Consider the following 19,540-nt stretch of genomic DNA (forward strand, 5'->3'; position numbering starts at 1 on the left):
TGTGAGCACCCCTATTACTATCAAGAGTACCACAATCTGACCTCCCAGGCTCACAACGTGCATCATTTTTTGACTCCTTACTTCCTGGCACCCCACATAGCCAAACATCTCTCAAATCATATTATTTCTACCTCCTTATTTCTTATATCTTTCTCCTTTTTGCTACTCGCACAGCCCTTACCTTAGCTCAGGCCTTCAACACCCCTTGCCAGGACTATTACAATAACCACCTAACTGGTCTTCCATGCCTCGCATCCTTCCCTTCTCCAATCCATCCTTTGCACAGGTGCATAAGTGATTTTCTTAAAACTCAGGTCTGACCATGTCATTCCTCTATTCAAAAAGCTCCAGCAGCTCTCTATTAACTCAAGGACCAGATAATATTTCATCTTTATCTCTTCCTTTTTCATTTCTGTTTCCGGGAAAGTTTCATAACACACACACTGACTATTAGAATAGGGCATTATGTAGTTTACAAATCAGTACATATATGCACAAATATGCACAGCTAATATATTTTAGTAATGAGGTACAAGATCAAAAATGTTTGTGGACCACTAATCTGAAAAATGAGCTTTTTCATCCATTTGATTATTCCTGTGTAGATTACTAATCTGGTATCTTTTGAGTTTTTCGGGAACCCATTGTCATAGTGCTCTGCAGTTCTAGGGTTTAATCCCACGATCACAAAGTCATCTGCAAACAGCAACCCCTGCAAAACCCCAATATGTACGAGGAATTCTTCTTCTTTTATATTTAGTGCTGGACATCCTCCATGTTAGCATCAAACACTTTTATTGAGTACCTTTCTCCTGGATTTATGATTCACTTATTGTTGATACTCAAAGGGTGAGGGGAAACAAGTTATCTGTGGCTGGATCAAGGAATCATAAAGTAGACTTGCTGCTCTCCAAGGTTCTGATATCCCATGTAACACAGGCATGAGGGAAACACACTGTTGGAGGACAGCCTTGTTTTGTTCTAGCAAATGTGAATAGCTGTAAGTATTCAAATCCTATTAAAACACAAGCTCTTTCAGAGGAGGAGCTGCCTCCACTATTCTCTTTGTATCCCTAGTACTTAGTACAGTGTTTTGCACATAGTAAGTGCTTTTCATTCATTCATTCAGTTAGGTTTTAGCTCTGATGCTTCACCTTGGCTTAGCCTATATTCTTACTAGTACTAACTAGCCATAAGATAATTTGTTGTTGTTATTCAGTTGTCTCAGTCATCTCTGACTCTTTTTTGACACTATTAGGAGTTTTCTTGGCAAAGATACTAGAGTGATTTGCCATTTCCTTCTCCAGCTCATTTTACAGATGAGGAAACTAAGGTAAATGGGATTAAGTGATTTGCCTTGTCACACAGCTAGTAAGTGTCTGAAGCTGGATTTGAACTTGGATCTTCTGACTCCAGGCCCTGGCACTCTATGTACTGTACCCCCTACCTGCCCAGGAGGTAATTTCTAGCCATGTAATGTTGGGCAAGTCATTCAATTTCTTTGAGCTTCAATTTTCCTCATTGGTATGTAAAATGCTTTGCAAACACTAAAGTCCTTTATGCATTGATTTTTCAGTGATGATGGTGATGATGATAATCATGACAGGGAAGTATAAATTTTGGCCCATCCTACCAACCTGGACAGGCCTTGAGTGTAGGGATGGGTTGTGCTTCTATCATTTGAAGAACAGCTCAGTATCACAAAGCTCATTACCAGAATGTTGACCACTAGGTAATGAGCACTGGGGCCACAGAAACTGACCCCTTCTAAGGTGGAGAGGAGTTGGATCCTCCCCTTGATGATGGGAGCACCCACAATGATGAAATCCTGAATCCTTTCAGTGCCAAAGAAAGTTATGTGTTAAGGCTCTACTATCCAGGAGTTAGAAGTACAGTCTCTTTATTCTTGCTGATTTGCCAGCTTCATTACATTAGTTATCTTAAGAGATGATCTTGCAGCCAAAAAGACAGTCTAAATCAAGGTTCTGATTATCATTTAGATGCATCTGCCCCTCTTTAGGCTCCAATTTCAGACCCAAATCCTCCTTAAACTTCCCTGCAATTTTTCCTTTTAGGAAGAAGTCTCCAATGGTCTATTTTTATCTAAAGAAAACTAGGGATTCATTTGAGTTATTTTCATCCCTTCATCTAATTACAAAGCTGCGCCAAGGAATGAGACTGTACAAACATGTTGTGAATATAATAAAAAAGAAGAATAGAAATGAGAGATCATCCTGACCATAGACCAAGCTAAGCAATGAGGAGGGAAGTGAATCTTGAGCCTGGAAGGATAAAGAAGGAGTCAGTGATTTTTCAAAGTGTTTATCAGGTTCATTCAGTTAATGTTATTTAAAAGGATTGTGTTGAGTAGAATATTGGCTATCAGTTTTTACTCTGAAATTCATCACAAAACTTAATTACTGCTCATCCCTGTTGAGAAGGACATTTCTCCCTTCCATTTCAGTAGAATTCACAGGAGGAATATCCGCTCCCACAGAGAGAAAGAAAGAGGCAGGAACCATGACCTGGCCAGAGGGTATAAAATGTTGACAAGCATATCTAAAGTCTGGAAATGAGATTCCGGTCCAGAACTTCATGAATGTTTTTTTTCTTCCTTGCTTCGGCCTGATTAAAAAAAAAACTGTCATTTTAAAAGGACAAGCTAAGCAACAGCAACCCTTTGCCTTCTAAAGGAAACAAAATGGCAGTCAGAAAGGCCATACAGAAGGAGACAGCGTATGATCAGCAGAGCTGTCTTCACACTCACCATGTCCTGGGCAGCTCAGTGAGTTGCAGAAGTGCAATGCCCACCCATGGCAGCTCCTTGGAGCAAAGCACCAGTCACCCCACATTATACCTTTGGTTGTGAGATGCATTCTCCATTCTGCCCTGACCCCTGAATTCAACACATGCCTTCATGCATCTTCATGAACCTTTCTGTCATATTTCCATCTCCAGCTGAATGTCACAAAGAGATTCTAAAACTCAACATTTCCAAGATAGAACTCATTTTCTCTGCTCTGCCCCCCACTTCTTCCCATAATATAGAAGAGATTCTTGCTCAGAGATAATTTGGATTAGCTGGCCCTTCAAATTCTGAGATTCTGTATTTTCCCCCAAATTAATCATTAATGGTCAATATCAACTTGGAAGATTTTTTTTTTTAGGCAATTGGGGTTAAGTGACTTGCCTAGGGTCACACAGCTAGTAAGTGACAAGTGTTTGGTCTGAGGTTGGATTTGAATTCAGGTCCTCCTGACCACAGGGCAGGTGCTCCATCCACTGTGCCACCTAGCTGCCCTTCTGGAAGATGTTTTCTGATGGCATGAATGCCCCAAGAAACTGGCCTTGATCTTGTGTAACTTAACATTTTTTTCAGCGACATAGGTAACCACCCTTCCAAAAGAGAACCCTTTATATATTTCAAAGCAGCTGCTAACAGGGGTAAATGTGAAATCTTCTATTGACGTTCATGATGAGGAAAGGGAAGTCAAGTTAACAAGCATTTATTAAGCACTTACTATGGGCCAGGCATTATGCTATGTGTTGGTGATACAGAGAAAAGTAAAACAATCCCTGCCCTCAAGGAGCTCACATTCTAATGGAGAGACAACATTCAAATAGCCACATACATATAAGATAGATAGATATGGATATAATAAGCATATAGAGGTACATTGGAGATAATCTCAGAGGGGAAACACCATCAGTGGCGGAATGAAGGTGGCATGGGAATGGGGGCACCAGGAATATCTAGATAACATTTCTTCTAGAAAAAGATCCAGGGATTTTAGTGGCCTGAAAGTTTGCTGAGTCAACTGCATGATATTCCAGCCAAAAACCCCTAATGTGATGCTAGGTGACATTGTGAGAGTTATAGTATTTAACAGTAGGGAGGTGAAACCCTCTCTGTACTGGATCCTGGCCAGGCCACGTCTGAGTATGGTGCTTAGGTCTGGATACCACATGTTATAGAAGGTACAAGTAATCTGGAGATTGTCTACAAGAAGACCACTAAGACGGGGAAGAGCTTTGAGATTATACCATAAGAGGATGCACTCAAAGAACTGGGCATGTTTAGTTTGGAAAAGAGAAGATTGGATGGCAGAGACATTAATCATTGCCTTCAAGTATTAGAAAGGTCATGTAACAGAGGGATTACACCATTCACTTGGCACCAAAAGGCAGAGAAAAGAGAAGTAGGTTTAAGGTTTGATAGAAAGATAACCTTGCCAACAATTAGAGCATCCCCAAAATGAAATGGTCTGCTTCTTCAGTTAGCAGGTTCCATCTCACTTCAGGCAGAAGGTGGCTGACAAATTATCAAGAAATATTATAGAGGGGATTTTCAGCCAGGTATGTATTGGGGCAAATGTTCTCCGGGGTCCTTCCGGCTCAGAGATTCTGTGATTCTGGAAGTTATATGGTTGAAGCTATGGGAGTGGATGAGATCACCACATGGTACTAGTCTGTGAGAGTTGAGAAGAGGCTCAAGCACTTTAAGGAATGGAGAAGAGGCTGAGAATCCAGTTACAGCAGAGTAAGAGAGGAGGGAGGTCCAAGAGACAATCTCTTGTCTGCTAAGCCTTGGGTGGGGGAAGGGAGAAAGAATGAAGAGTATACAGAAGGTAAGGAGAATTTAGATGATGCAGAGTGCACCAAGAACATCAAGGAGGATGAGCGCATGCATCTGGTATGGGGAGATGGAAGAAAGTATGGTGGATTTGGTGGTATAGTGGATGGAGCACTGGGTCTGGAGTCAGGAAAACCTGAATTCAAATGCAGCTTCAAACATTTACTAACTGTGTGACCCTGGGCAAGTCACTTAACCCTGTTTGTTTCAGTTTTCCCATCTGTAAAATGAGTTGGAGGAAATGGCAAATGACTCCAGTATCTCTGCCAAGATAACCCCAAATGGGGTCATGAAGAGTAGCACATGGCTGAAAATGATTGAACAACAATGGAAGATTTGAAAGAACGTTGGATTTTGAGTTATGATTACAGGCTCATAGATTTGGAAATTATCTTTGCAACTCTGAGCAAATCCCTTTTGCTCCCTTGTTTCCTAATTTGTAAAATACAGTGTTGGTTTTGCCTTATTTCTGTGGTCCTTTGTAGTTGTAAAATTTGTGTCCTTCAGTCTTCAAGCAGAAACGAGATGAACTCTGGTCTAAGATGTTGAGACAATACTTGTCCAGGTACTGGTTGGTCAAGGTGGCCTTGGAGGTGTTACCTTCCAGCTCTGGCCTTGGATAATTGTGCTAATGAGCTATTCAGAAGAATAGCCCATTTTCTTCTTTCTTAACTGGTCACCTCAGAAACTAATCCTAATTATAAAGAAGAACAAAGCTTTTGTTGGGGGAAGGGGGCAAAGGGGGTTAAGTGACTTGCCCAGGTTCCACAGCTAGTAATTATTTAAGGCTGAATTTGAACTCAGATCCTCCTGACTCCAGGTACAATGCTTCATCTAGCTGCTCCAAGAACGAAACTTTAACATCGTGTCTAATAGAATTTTGCAGCACGGTATTTGTGTTATGATGTCTCTGATTTTTAGGCATTGCCATTTTATCCAGAGTAGCCTTAGAGAGCCAGTTTGGTACTGAACTTGGGAGTCACAGGACCCATATTCAAGTTCTGGCTCAGTCACTTACTGACCTTAAGTTCCTCACTTCTCTGGACCTCAGTTTCTTTCCTTTGGTATTTTATATCTTTGGGTTTATTCAATGCTAGGCTTTTGTATTTTTTTATTTTCTTCTTATTCTTGCTTACCTTATCTGCTTTATTGATTGATTTTTCTATTTTATTTAGCAGTACTAAATTATTCAAATGATTATTTCTCTATAAGATAGATTGAAGTCTGGTAAAGCTTTACTTTTTTCATTCTTACCCCACTCCCCATTATTTCCCTGAGGATTACAGACTTTTTGTTTCTCCAAATTAGTTATGTTATTATTTTGTCTAGTTCTTATAGACAGTTATTTGAGTGGAAGAACACTAAATCTGGAAATTAATGGAGATAATATCATGATCTTTATTATTGTAGTGTGGGTTGAAGTATACCTCACGGACTGAGCGTGCATTCCAGCCACTTCCCATGGAACCATGGATTCTGAGATTTAAGGACTTAGTACTTTTGAATGAGGCAGCAAATCCTGGGTGAAGGAGAGGTATTTTGCTTCCCCATCTTGTGACAACAGAAGGGTTGGTGGTGGTAAAGCTTACAAACGCAGTATAAGAGAGTATTGGCCACTAAACCAGGAGGAGTGGTCCATTCTGTGTACTTTAAAAAGGAGTGCCCCACTTTTCCTTTAAGGCCATAATCCTTCATAGCAGTCTGTGGCAAGTAGCTTCCCCCTCCCACCAACTTCCCGTGAGGAATAAGGAGGGGGGCCATATTTCCCCCACCGTGGCAAAATTGGTGAACTTCAAGAATGTGCAGATAAAGTGTGTGCTGGCTTGGAGGATTCTGAGACTGAATCTCAGACCCAGGCTCCATTTTCTTTGTGCTTCTGTCCTGAGCATAGATGACTGAACAGTGATCCTGAGACATATGTATCCAGTCTCAGATGCAGCCTTATGGGTTTGGGCCTTCTGGAACTAATGAGTCCCTCAGGTGGAGCCAATTAGCAACAAGAGAAGTTTCTGTGTCAGAAAGATGGCCACTCTCAGAAGAATGAGCCCTAGTACTGGCCTGGCTTGTTAGAAGACAGGAACCTGAGGGGATTTGGTAGAATAGGGCAAAGAAGAGGTGAAGAGGCCAATTCAGCAGTACTCCATAATGCTTCGTGTTTGGTGGTTTTAAGCCTCAGCCTCTTGGGAGAGTGTTCCTTTATTCCTGAAAAGAGTAGGTAAATTTATATGAATCTTGTGAGTGCCATATATGTTGATATGAATCTGTGGAACACTTCACAAATGTGCTTGCTGTCCTTCTGAGGGGGCAATGCTAGCCTTCTCTAGATTATTCCAATTTTTATAAATACAGCCAAAGTTGGCATCATGTCCATCAATTTGGCAGATGAAAAACAGCTGGGAGAGAGAGCTAACGTGGTGAATGACAAAGTTGGAATTCAAAAATTCCTTGACAGATTTGAGCATTGGCCTGAAACTAATCATATGATTAACAAATGCTATTGATATCTTGTTTTTACATAGCATTCACTTCCCAATATAAGCTCCCCACCAAGAGAGCCAACTCTCATAAGAAAAAATAAAAATAAAAGGAAAAAACTTTAGTAAAACTAGTCAACATGCCAATTAAGTCCCATCGTAGATGCAGTGTTCCAAATCCACCTCTGCAGAGAAGGGAGGGAGATGCATTCTTGCATCTGTCTAATTGGGCAGTTACAATGGTTGAATTGTTTCATTTTTATTGTTATTGCTCTGGCTTTTTATGTTGTCATAATTGGGCATATTCCCTTCTCATTTGACTTTACATCAATTTGTATTGTCCCTTTTGACTCGTTTCGTATTTGTCATTTCTTATCATGTAGTAAAAGTCCAGTCCATTTATTTGCCATAATTTATTTATCTATTTCCCAATTACAATGCAACCACAATGCATCTGCTTTGTTTCCTGGTAAGGTGAAATTGAATGGGACTAAAGACAAAATCTTACAATCTGATTCAGAAAGTTAGCATCCCAGGCATGAAATGGGAGACACAGAGCTAGACAATAGTTTGTTCATATGAAGAAGTTCAAGGAATTTTAGGAGTTTCACCTAGAAAAATCGGCATCTGCAGCACAGCCTGTATAACTGATATGACCCAAGAGGCTGGTTATAGTAACCAGTCCACTGATTCAAACAGCACCTTGATTCAAACAGCAATTATAATCTGAAGTACCTCAATGTTGGTATCCACACTCACTTCCGTGGAATTACAGGCTAGAGTGGATAAATAGCTCTTCTGACCCCATCAATCATGTTTAATACCTCTCCTTTAACAAATGCTGGTAATAAATACATTCCCTTGAGATCTGGAAGAAAGAAAATTGAGAGATCCCTATCAATCACTCTTACCAGCAGGAAGTTATTTTGTACATCCAGCTGTGGAGACTTCCATCTCTTCTTCCGTAATCACCTATTTGCCCAGCTATAAAGAATCCCTTTGTTCTTTATGGGTCAGGTTAGTCAATTACTCTTAAAAAAAGGTCAACAGCTAGCCTGTATGTGGACCAGCTTGGCCTGATTATCGAAGAAGACAATGCTGCTTATCACCATTTTGTCTGATGGCCAGATTTTTAGTTTGGATTCTGGCAGCCCTACAAGGAGGAAGTATGACATGATGGACTTGGAGTCAGGAAGACCTCACTCCTAACTCTGACACTGTCTCAGTAACTCTGGGCAAGTCACGGAACCTCTCAGTGCCCCCAGACAGATCTTTAAGACCCTCATCCAAGAGCTAGTGCTGACCTGACTGTGTAGAGGGGGATTTTCAGCCTCTACCATTCTGAACCTGGGGTCAGGAAGACCTGAGCTTAAACCCTTCCTTGGACACTTACTAGCTAGTGACCCTGGGCAAGTCACTTAACCTATGTTTGCCTCAGTTTCCTCAATTATCATATGGTGATAATAATAGTACCTACCTCCCAGGGTTCTTGTGAGTATAAAATGGATATTATTTATAAAGTGCCTTGCAAACCTTAAACAGCTATATAGATGGTATTACCATCATCATCACCATCATCACCATCATCATCATCATCATCATCATCATCATCATCATCATCATCATCATCATTATCTTATCTCAGGTCCAGTCAAAAATATATCTATTTATAGGTAAACTCTCTATATAGCAATATTAATACCAAATGCATGCTCACCAAGGCAAAGCAGTAGACTACCTGTAATTTATAATCTTTGACAATTGTGTGAAATGCTGAGAGACTTACATACACATACACACAGGTGATTACATCTGTCTATAGGTAAGTCCTTTCATACATTTAAATAGCAAGAGATCAGAAAATATATGCGTGTGTATACACACACACACACACACACATATATATATCTCACACACATTGTTGTTATTCATCCTTTGTTTTCGAAGAAGACCAATGACATCATAGGTGATGTCTTAACTTATACATGAATTGGATTTAAGTGAGGCAGAGTTGCTCAAAGTCATTCTCTCTTCCAGAGTCATTGAGGTTCATTGGGAGGACAAAATTCAGGAAGACTGGCAATGGGCCAGGATGCAGTGGATGACCTTGGCATCTTTGATGTCTGACCAAGCTCTAAGTGCTCCACAGCGCTTGTTTTAGTTTCTTCATGGCCACAAATTTTTCTGTTGAGGGAAATCTCCATCTGTTTGGGATAGACATCCTTCTAACTCATCAATGGGTTTAAAGTCTTTACAGTTATCCTCAACCTGGTTTAGCCCATCTGCCAAGATGGTTTTACTGGGGTGTGGCCACTGTGCATGTTGCAACTTCTTGGAGCCACAGGTGAGAGTTGGGTGATGACTGGACACCAAAGGTAGATGAAAAGCCTTGAAAAGGGCTCAGCAAGCCCTCATACCAGAGGTGCTAGTCCTCCCTGAATAACCCATATACCTCATTACACACACACACACATATGTATATATATGCATATATACACACACATATATATATATACACATATATTATTATAGTTTACTGTATGTGTCTATAATACACACAAATACATATTCATATATATTTATTTGTAAATATATATTTATATGTGTATATTTGTGTGTATATATGTATATACATATATGTGCATATATGTACATGTGTATATATGTGCATGTATACATGTGTGTGTGTGTATGTGTGTGTGTGTGTGTGTGTGTGTGTGTGTGTGTGTGTGTGTGTATACTTTTCTGATCTCTTTTGCCATTAAATGATTACAGGACATAACCATACAGACAGTGGTTACCTACATAGTGTAGTTAAGGCCCTAAGGATGTATCCAAAGTTTCCTTCCCCCAGCCCATCGACAACACCTGCAATTCTACTAGTGTTTTGGCCATCACCTTTGGTGACATGTTGAGATTTATTCTCAAACCAACTTGAGGGCTCAGAGTGGAATTCCAGAGACTTATATTTTCATGAGGTCTATTTTCCTATTCCAGAGGAAGACAACTATGTCAAAACAATCTATTTCAATCTTACATCTTCTGTGTACTCCCTGTTCTCCCACTCCAAGCCTGGCTAAGAGATAAGACAGCCTGCCTTTTACCCCTCCCCAGACACCGTAAACAAAAGCTGCCTCAGTGAACCCTATATACAGAGTGGTGGTACAGTAGCAGGTGAAAACCTTCAGTTTCCAGGCAACATGTCCCCTAATCAAGCAAGTGCTCTAAGGGCACTTATGTTTAGGATGTGGATGTTTCCCTTATCTGTGTGACAAAAGACCCTGTTAAATGCCCCATGGTGATGTCATGGGAGTCAATTTCGGTATAATGAAAAGAGCTTTGACCCTGAAGACAAAGACTGCTTAGAGTCTCTGACTCTGGGCTTATTGCCACTGACCAGTGCCATCTCGGACATGTCATTTCACTTCTTGGTTTCTAATGGGTTTTATTAGATGACTTCTATGACCCTTCCAGCTCTAATGCGCTCTGATTTTACATCTCTTCTTCAGCCAATCTCCTCTGATTTAGCAGTATCCTTACAGTTGCCCTTCCTTAGATTACAGGAGCCTTAGAGACCACCTGGTCTAGGGGTTCTTAAACTTTTTCTGCATCATAGACTTCTTTGGTTAAAGTAAAGTTCATGGATTCCTTCTCAGATTGAGTACATAAAATAAAATGCATAGAATAATAAAAGAACCCAAAAGCTAGCAAAAATAAATATGTAGGGTTTTTTTTTTCCATTTCAAGTTCACAGATTCCCTGAAATCTATCTATGAACCTTGTGGATCTAATCCAACATCACAGTCTTATTGTCTCACCATCATTTCACAGATGAGGAAACTGAGGCCCAGATAAGCACAATGTTTTGTCTAAAGTCATCAAGGTATTCAGGTGTAAAATAGAATACCTGAAATTTGAACCTAGGTTTTCTATGTCTAATTGAGTGCTCCTTTGAGGCCGACAGTTTGTTCAAGGAAGCATTACTGCTCCCAAGCCAGCCTGTGGCTACCCACTTAGCTAGGCACTGCCAATGTTGGCAGGCATGGGGGAAAATGACTCACTAAGGTGTTCCTAGGCAGTCAGAGAAAGAGGGGAACACAGGCGCTGAAAGGTCCAAGTGTGTGTACTCCCAAATTATCATATTTTTCATTGTTGTTCAGTCATTTCAGTCTTGCCCAACTCTTTGTGACCCCATTTGAGATTGTGTTGGCAATACAATAAAGTGGTTTGCCTCCTTCTCCAGCTTATTTTACAGATGAGGAAACTGAGGCAAATAGGGTTAAGTGACTTGCCCAGGATCATGTAACTATCAAGTGTTTGATGCCAGATTTGAACCCAGGAAGAAGAGTTTGGTGACTGTGCTCTATCTACTGCACCACCCAGCTGCCCCATAATTATCTTATACCTATTTTGAATATGCCTATATATGTTGCTCCCCTGTATGACCAGACTGGAAACTCCCTGAGGATGGACTTTTTCCACTTTTTCTTTTTGTCCCTTATACCTAAGACAATGCTTGGCACCTCTGCATAATAAATACTTGTATGTCAGCTGATTATAGATCGAAAGAGTGGATGAAATGGAGTTGAAGCCAAACCTTGTTATGTTCACATTTTTGTTCAAGGCCACATCTGGGCTTACAATCCATTGTGCACTTAACATACTAGGCATTTAATAAATGCTTGTTGATTGTGTGAAACTGAAGACTGGTTCAAAAAACTCCTGGTGCCTTTAACAACCATGGCTGGTCTTAATTTTGTGAATCAGTCACAGCTCTTCCTTGGATATCTCACACAGGCAAATGATAGATACCCTTGTCAGAAAGTTGTCCCTAACTCACCCACCAGAACTGAATGAACAGCCAATTAGAGGATTCAAGAGAGACAAAGTGTGCACTCATTACAAGTACCAAAAATCCAAAAGGAAGCCCGTTTATAAGTTCACATCCATGAATAAAGTATGATGAACCCACAGAAAAGCTCCCAAGGGTTTGAGAGTTTCTTGAAAATAGCCTGAAGCACTTTGCAAGTTTCATTAATGGCTTTCTCACCTTGCCTATATATTAATCAGCTCTCATCCAGTAACCAGCAGAATGTCCTAACCATGTAAGGTGTTAGACCAACCAAGGATTTCCTCAATAATAATTGTGTGCCACAAATACGTAGTTGGTTTCCGAATTGAATTTTGGGTCATAGGAGTGTGGATTTAGAGCTGAAAGAAAACTCAGAAGCCATTGAGTCCAGGCCCCTCATTTTATATCTAAGGAAACTGAGGCTGAGAAGGATGGAGTGACTTGCCTTTCATGTCTTCACATCTCTTCGTGTCTCACCAGGCTGCTCTCCAGATTTCTCCATCATTCCGCAAAAACCTCTTCATCCTGGAAGATCATTTCAGCCCTGTGGATGATCTCTGCCTCTGAGGTCCCTCCCTCTGGTTGGATGGCTCCTCCTAGAACCTCCATGTATGGAGGGGCCAAGGCCAGCCATCTCTTCATTTCTTATTCAGCTGCACTCAGGCCTTCTCCCCCATCCCCCCTCCCACCCACTTCAGCTGTCTTTTATATGTTATCTTCCCCATTAGAATGTAAGATCCTCGAAGGTAGGAAAAGCTTTTCTTTTTGCTTGTAATTATATTTCCAGAATTTAAGCACAGTGCCAGGCACATGGTAAGTGCCTGATAAATGCTTGTTGGCTAACTAACTAAATACTCAGGGTCACATAGTTAAGTGCCTGAGGCAGGATTTGAACCCAGGTCTTCCTGACTTTAAGTCCACCTTTCTATCCACTACACCACCTAGCAGTGGCACATGTATAGCTTTGATTCCTTGGTATTATAAGATTGCAGATTTAGAGCTGGATGGGAAGTTAAAGACCAAATAAACCTATCCCCCCAAGTTAATAGATCAGGAAACTGAGGCACAGAAAGAGTTGGAATCAGTCATGGTCACATGAGGAATAAAGGGCAAAGGAAGTATTCAAACCCATCTCCTCCTTATTGAAATCCTGAATGGTACCCACCAAGCTACATTCCAATACACAGCCCCAGTATTTAGATTCTCTTGGTGGTATGGCAAGAACACTAGGTGTGGAACCAGAAGACCTGTATTTTAATTCTAACTCTGATACTAGCAAGCTGTGTGACCTCAGGCAAGAGACTATATTGTCTAGTGGACAGAGCTCTGGACTTAGAGTCAGGAAGACATGAGTTCAAATCCTGACTTAAATACCTAATAGCTTGATGACCCTGGGCAATTCACTTAACCTTTCTCAGCCTCAGTTTCTTCATTTGTAAAACGAAGAGCTTAGATTTTATGGCCTCTAAGGTCACTTCCAAGTCTAAATCTATAATCCAATGATTAAACTTTTACCTTATCTAAATCTCACTTTCTTTCACTGAAAAATGAGAGATTGGACTAACTGATCTCTCAGCCTCTTCCTAACTCTACCATTTTGTGATTCCATGAAATTAGAATTTGGCATGCCTTTCTAAGCCTCAATTCTGTGTAAAAATAGAAAGTGTTTATTAAAAGAACTCAAGCTTGTCTACTTAGTAATACAGAGCAAACAGGCAAACATCAGAAAGAAAATATTCAGAGGAAAATTTTTTTAAAAATGACCCTAGCTGCTTTGCTAGCTGCTTTGTTAGTGCGGCTGGTATCAAGCATGGTTTTCTTCTTTGACGTGGAGAAGAAATTTCTTTTCTCTGCCAACAGACTCACGTCAGCTTTGCTACTCAAAATCCTTTGGTAGTTTGCCCCCACCTCCACCCAGTTCTATCTCTTTAATTAGCATCAGACCTAATTAGACCAGCACCAAGCTGGTCGAAAGGGAAAATAGTAGCTCCAGTGGGGCAGGGGCTGTTTTACATGTTGGCTTTGTGTCACCAGCCAGCCCCCAACACAGGTGTTTTGCATGCATTGGTAGGCACTCAATAAATACTTGAGGGATTGGATTTTGAGCCAGTAAGGTTCATTCATTCATTCATTCCAAAAATATATATTGAACTTCTCTTATATTCAAGACACTGTGTAAGGTGCTGAGATGAATACAAATTTATGTAAGACCTAGCTCTGCTTTCAAGGAGTTTACAGTCTACCAAGGAAGATCTCTCTCTCTCTCTCTCTCTCTCTCTCTCTCTCTCTCTCTCTCTCTCTCTCTCCCTCACACACACACACACACACACACACACACACACACACATACACACACACACACTCACACACACACACACATAGAGCTAGAAGATGTTCTGGTACAGAAGAGGGGAAAGTACAAAGTACTACAGGAACTTAGAGATAGTATGCAATCTCTTCTGCCTTGGAGTCGGGTACCACCTTCATCATTACCTCCTTCAATCTCCACTGTCTATCAAAATCTTGCCCTTTTTTAAAGTCCAACTCAAATGTGATCTCCTCCATGAATTTTCCATTAATTAGTACCTTAGAGATCATTTATCCAAGCCCCTTCATTTTGCACATAAGAAAACAAAAGCTCAGAGAAGATAAGGGACTTATTTAACATCACACAGGTAGGAAGTATTTGCTATTGTTCAGTTATTTCAGTCAAGTCCAACTCTTTGTGACCCCATTTTGGGGTTTTCTTGACAAAGATACTGGCATGGTTCACCATTTCCTTCTCCAGCTCATTTTACAGATGAGGAAACAGAGGCAAATAGGGTGAAATGACTTGCCCAAGGTAACATAGCTAATAAGTGTCTGAAGCCAGATTTGAACTCAGGAAGAGGAGTCTTCCTGACTCCAGACCCAGCACTCTATTCACTGTGCTAACTAGACCCCAAGTTTCATAACTTTAGATCAGGGCTATTTCCATCATAACTTGTTTCACTCTGGCACTCAGTAGGCATTTAAGAAATGCTTGTTGATTGATTGCTTCTGGTGGAGAAACAGGTGTCCAGGGAAAAGCTCCCTTGGTGTGAAGCCAGGGGATGGGTGTGGGGTGTGGAGGAAGTGCGGCATCTGGTCGCTTCCTAGTTTAACTGATTATTCTTGTTCACTAGTTTCTAGCTGCTGATAGAACGAAAGTTATGTTAAAATGTAAAAGTAACACATTTTAAAATGATATGTAAGGTGTATGCTGGCCATAGAAGATGGGCAAATCCACATAGGTTGTCTAAATGTGGCTTGCAGGAAGGCGTGGATGATATCTCTGGAATGTTGCCTACCCTCTCTAGGAGAGACTGTGTTTCTTGCCTCGAGGAGAGCAGGAAATGGGGCCATGAGGCTGGCTGGCTGGCTGGCTGGTCTGTTCTACACTGAGAGGGAAGTACTAGACTAGAATTATATTTATTTGTCACATCAAATATTGATAGCCTAGTGACTTGATTTTTAGGTTCAAAGCTACTGGTCACAATACTTTAAAGGAAGAGTGTACCCCAAGCTTGCACCCCCTGTCTTGGCCCCTTCCAACCAAATGCTAATTACACAAAGACCATCAAAAATAGTGAATAGCATGTAAAACTTTATGTAAGAAAATTCCGAGCAGAAATCAGAAAAGTTATACAGATATATCAGAAAATCCATAAGAGAGAATGAGCTCTTTAGATAGGAGCAAGATGTGATCTTGGCCCAACCAACCACTCCCAGCTACTAAAGTGCCTTCCCTCTGAAATTACCGTCCATCTACTCTATACCTATCTTGGAGCAATACAGTTATTTGTGAGCTGTCTCCCCAGTTAGAATGTGAGCTTATGGGATTGTATTTTTTGCCTTTCTTTGTGTTTTCAGGGCCTGGTGTAAAGGAAGCAGTTAATAATGTGTGCTGATTTGTTGACTGGGGAGCTCTAACTCTAAGCAATTTTTTTTTTCCAGCTTAAGACAAAATCTGTGTCTTTGCATTTTCTTTCCAGTGCTATAAGTTTTTGCTGCCAAGCAAAACAGGCCAAATCTCTCTTTGTCCTTCCCTGACTTTCTTGAAAGCTGCTTCTGTGGATCCTCTTTTCTCCAGGTAAACAATCCCAGGGCCCTTGAGAGCCTTGTGATCTGGAGGCCCATCTCTATTCCTGTCCTCTTCTAAATACTCTCTAGTTTATCATCTGTGGCACCTGGAACTGAACACCACACTCCAGACTGGAGAGGGCTGGAGTCACACATAGACGGACCATCCTCTCCCATCTTATTTAGGCATCACTAACATATTCAAACAATGTTAATGCTGGTGAGGCTGGCTCCATGGATGTGACTGATGGGGTGCTCTTACCTCTGAGAAGCTACCATTGATCAGTGACCAAGAAACATGAGGGGTGAAGGCAGGCTGTAGCATAGGACATCTCAAAGATGGCATCTGTGAGGTGTAGAGCTATCATTCCAGAGAGGGTAACTGAGAAATTCGGGCATCATTCTTTGTATTTCTGCATGACACTGTGATTGTGGCTGTGTATTGTACGTCTGGGCACGTGATTCTATTTATATATCTCTGTGTATTTGTATTTATGATTGTGTTTTATGTATGTAACCAGAGTGAAGGACTCCAAGGAATAAAAGTAAAAGGTATCATCAGGGAATTGTATGACGAGAAAAGAAGATGGGCTGGTCAGGTGGGATGGTGTGGATGGGAGGCCTCAGGATATCAGGAGAAATAGAGGATGGCCTCTAGTACATTGGGTGGAGCCTCCCGGGAAAGCTGATGGAGGGACTGGAAAGAGTCACAAAGCATAGGCAGGCATGGATGGGTTGTGACCTGCATCACTGGTGAGAACTTCCAAGTTGACAAGATCCCAGATCTTTCTGAGCATTTGAGGATTGTGTGTGACTGGGCACCTAGTAGAGGGCAAACTCCTTTGTAAACAAAGACCAGTTTTTGTTTTGTTTTTGTATTCATAGCACTTAACACGGTGTCTTACACTTACACACAGTAGGTCTGAATAAATGCTTTTCCAGTGAATGTAATGCAATGCAAATGGATGGCCGAAAAGAAAATAGGCTAATCACATGGCTAGAATGAGAAGCAATGGATAGATAGGCCAAGCACTGGACTGAAAGATAGAAAATATTAGCAGAGCAAGAGGAATGATCCAGGTTCCTTGGGGAAATTCTCCAGTGAAGATTTTTAGCAAGACACAGAAAAATTTTACAAGAGAAGACATGGATGGGTGGCCATCTGCACTGGTGGAGGGAGTACCCACTGAGAGGGTCACACATCAATGGAGAGCTGAAAGCTCTGCCAAAGCTGGTGCCAGCATACCTTCTCACATAATTCCCCATTCGCACTCGCTGTTCCAGGGAGCTGTCTGTTTCCTAACTCAATGGGCCATCTGCTGCTTGCGTGCATGTACAGAGGCCATTCCTCCATGCCTGGAATGTCCTCCCTTCTCAACCCCTCTGTCAGATTCCTCCTCTTCCTCTGAGGCTCACCTCAGCTGACATTTCTTCCCTGAACCTCCATTGTACGTGCACTCTCCTTCCTTAAGCATTTCTGAGACTGATCTCTCCATTACCCACTTTACTCCCTGTCTTGTCTTAGCTTCTCTGGCACATGTTGTCCTCCTCCCTCACTAGAATGTAAGCTCCTTGAGAGCAGGAATTTGGACACGTTTGGTTTTGTATCATCATTGCCTAGTTCATGGTAGGTGATTGCTATATATTTTGTGAAGTGAATTAAATGTGGTCCTGGCTCTCTTGCGAGGTCAGGATGAATTAATATATAAAGAGTACATACATAGGACAGGGGGAAGAGGGCTGGTTCTGGAGTCACAAGCTTCAGGTTCAAATCTTGCCTCTGGCAAGTCCTATTTGTGTGACCTTGGGCCAGTCACAATCTCTCTGGGCTTTGGTTCCACATGGGTAAAATCAGTAGCTTTGATTAGATGGTCTTTCCCGGCTCTAAAATGAGGCTCCTATGATCCTCGGTGATTGCTCTTTCATATCCCTTATGGTATTTCATAGCATTAATGGCCTGCTTGGTCAATCACCCAGTCAGGGTCTTCAGCGGTCAGCCTGCCCAGGGCCATTTATTTAGCATTAATTATAAAAAAAAAGAATTGTGCTAAATGCTGGGGATGCAGGTCCTGCCTTCAAGAAGCTATGCAAAAGACAGTGTAAACCATGTGTATAGGGGACATAGATGATAGCCAGGAGGTAACTGGGGAGGGGAAGGCACCAGCAGCCAGAGGGGCCAGGAAGGGCCTCCTGCAGAAGTTAGTCCTTGAGCCAAGTCTGCAAAGAAGCTAGGGTGTAAGGGCTGGAAATGGGGAGAGAAAGCATGACAAGTCTGGGCCACCGCCAGTGTAGACAGGAAGAGATGGGAGCGGGGTGTGAAGAGCAGCAAGTTGGCCATTGTCGCTGAATTCTAGAAGAGGCAGAGGGCAGGATGTGATGAGCTTTCAGCACTTTCTTTTTGATCCTGGATGTAATAGAGAGTTATTGGCATTCGTTGAGTATGGGGGAGGAATAACCTGGATAGACCCAGGCTTTAGCAAAATCACTTTGGCAGCCGAATGAAGGAAGGAAGGATCAGAGAGGGAAGAGACTTGAGGCAGGCTCTGGAAAAGGAAACGGAGTCATTCTCTCCTCCAATGAAACTGGAATTATCTCTCAATCAAATGTCTATGTGAGCCAAAGCCAGAACCAGGGTGATACCAATGGGCCCTTGGCCCAGGCTACACAATTTAGAGGGCATCAATAACACCATCCGATAGCACACTTCCTTTCCCTGCCCAATCCAGCTCAAATGGCAACGGCCTGGCCTAGGAATTCACTTCCTCCTCTGCCCAGCCCTGTCCTGGACAGCAATGGCCTTCTCCAAAGACCTGCTTCCTCCTCCTCGGCTGCTGCTCCTAATCTCCATCTCCAACGGTGGAGAAGCTTTGTGGGTACCCAGATAGTGTAGACACCTTGTGGTTCTCCTGGTCAGGTTTTCCTTTTCTTCACGCCTACTAAATAAAATGCACTCACAACACACTTTCATCTGATTATTAATGTTTCCTCAATCATTTTCTTAAGTTTGTGCAATGGAAAAGAGGTAAAGTATCTTGCTTATGGCCAGAGAGCTAGGAAGAGTTAATAATTGTGTGCTTGTAATGTTTAATGACCAGATCTCCAAAAAGTCCCTCAACATACTCACAGCACATTTTTAAGTTTAATCTGCCTTATTAACATTTCCTTAATCATTTACTTAAGTCTAGACAATGAACAAAATAATAAATTAAACCCTGATTTGGAGGAATTGCTGATTGTTGAGGTATAAATGCTCAAACTCAACATTTAACAACCAGCTCTCCTGAACAGGTACTAGCTGGCTCCAACAGACTGCCCTCTCAGAAGCAAGATTCCACCACAGGCCTTCCAGACTCTGAGCCACTCTCTCCCTCACTGGGTGCCATGTTGCACATGTGTATAGTCTATCCGAAGTGCCAGAGTATAGAAGAGGGGTGGTTTTTACTACAGGGAGAAGTACAGAGGCCTTGGGATGAAGACAAC

At 41.7% G+C, this 19,540-nt stretch overlaps 1 non-coding gene across 1 annotated transcript; it reads right to left on the bottom strand.

The window, feature by feature from the left end:
- Nucleotides 1–6,890: 6,890 nt before the first annotated feature.
- LOC144456486 (U6 spliceosomal RNA) lies at nt 6,891–6,992 on the bottom strand. Its single transcript, XR_013485570.1, has one exon. It is a non-coding gene; the product is annotated as a U6 spliceosomal RNA (small nuclear RNA).
- Nucleotides 6,993–19,540: the final 12,548 nt, after the last annotated feature.

Source organism: Phascolarctos cinereus, unplaced genomic scaffold (genome assembly GCF_003287225.1).
Source record: "Phascolarctos cinereus isolate Bilbo 61053 unplaced genomic scaffold, phaCin_HiC Scaffold_3;HRSCAF=262, whole genome shotgun sequence".
Classification (NCBI taxonomy): domain Eukaryota; kingdom Metazoa; phylum Chordata; class Mammalia; order Diprotodontia; family Phascolarctidae; genus Phascolarctos; species Phascolarctos cinereus.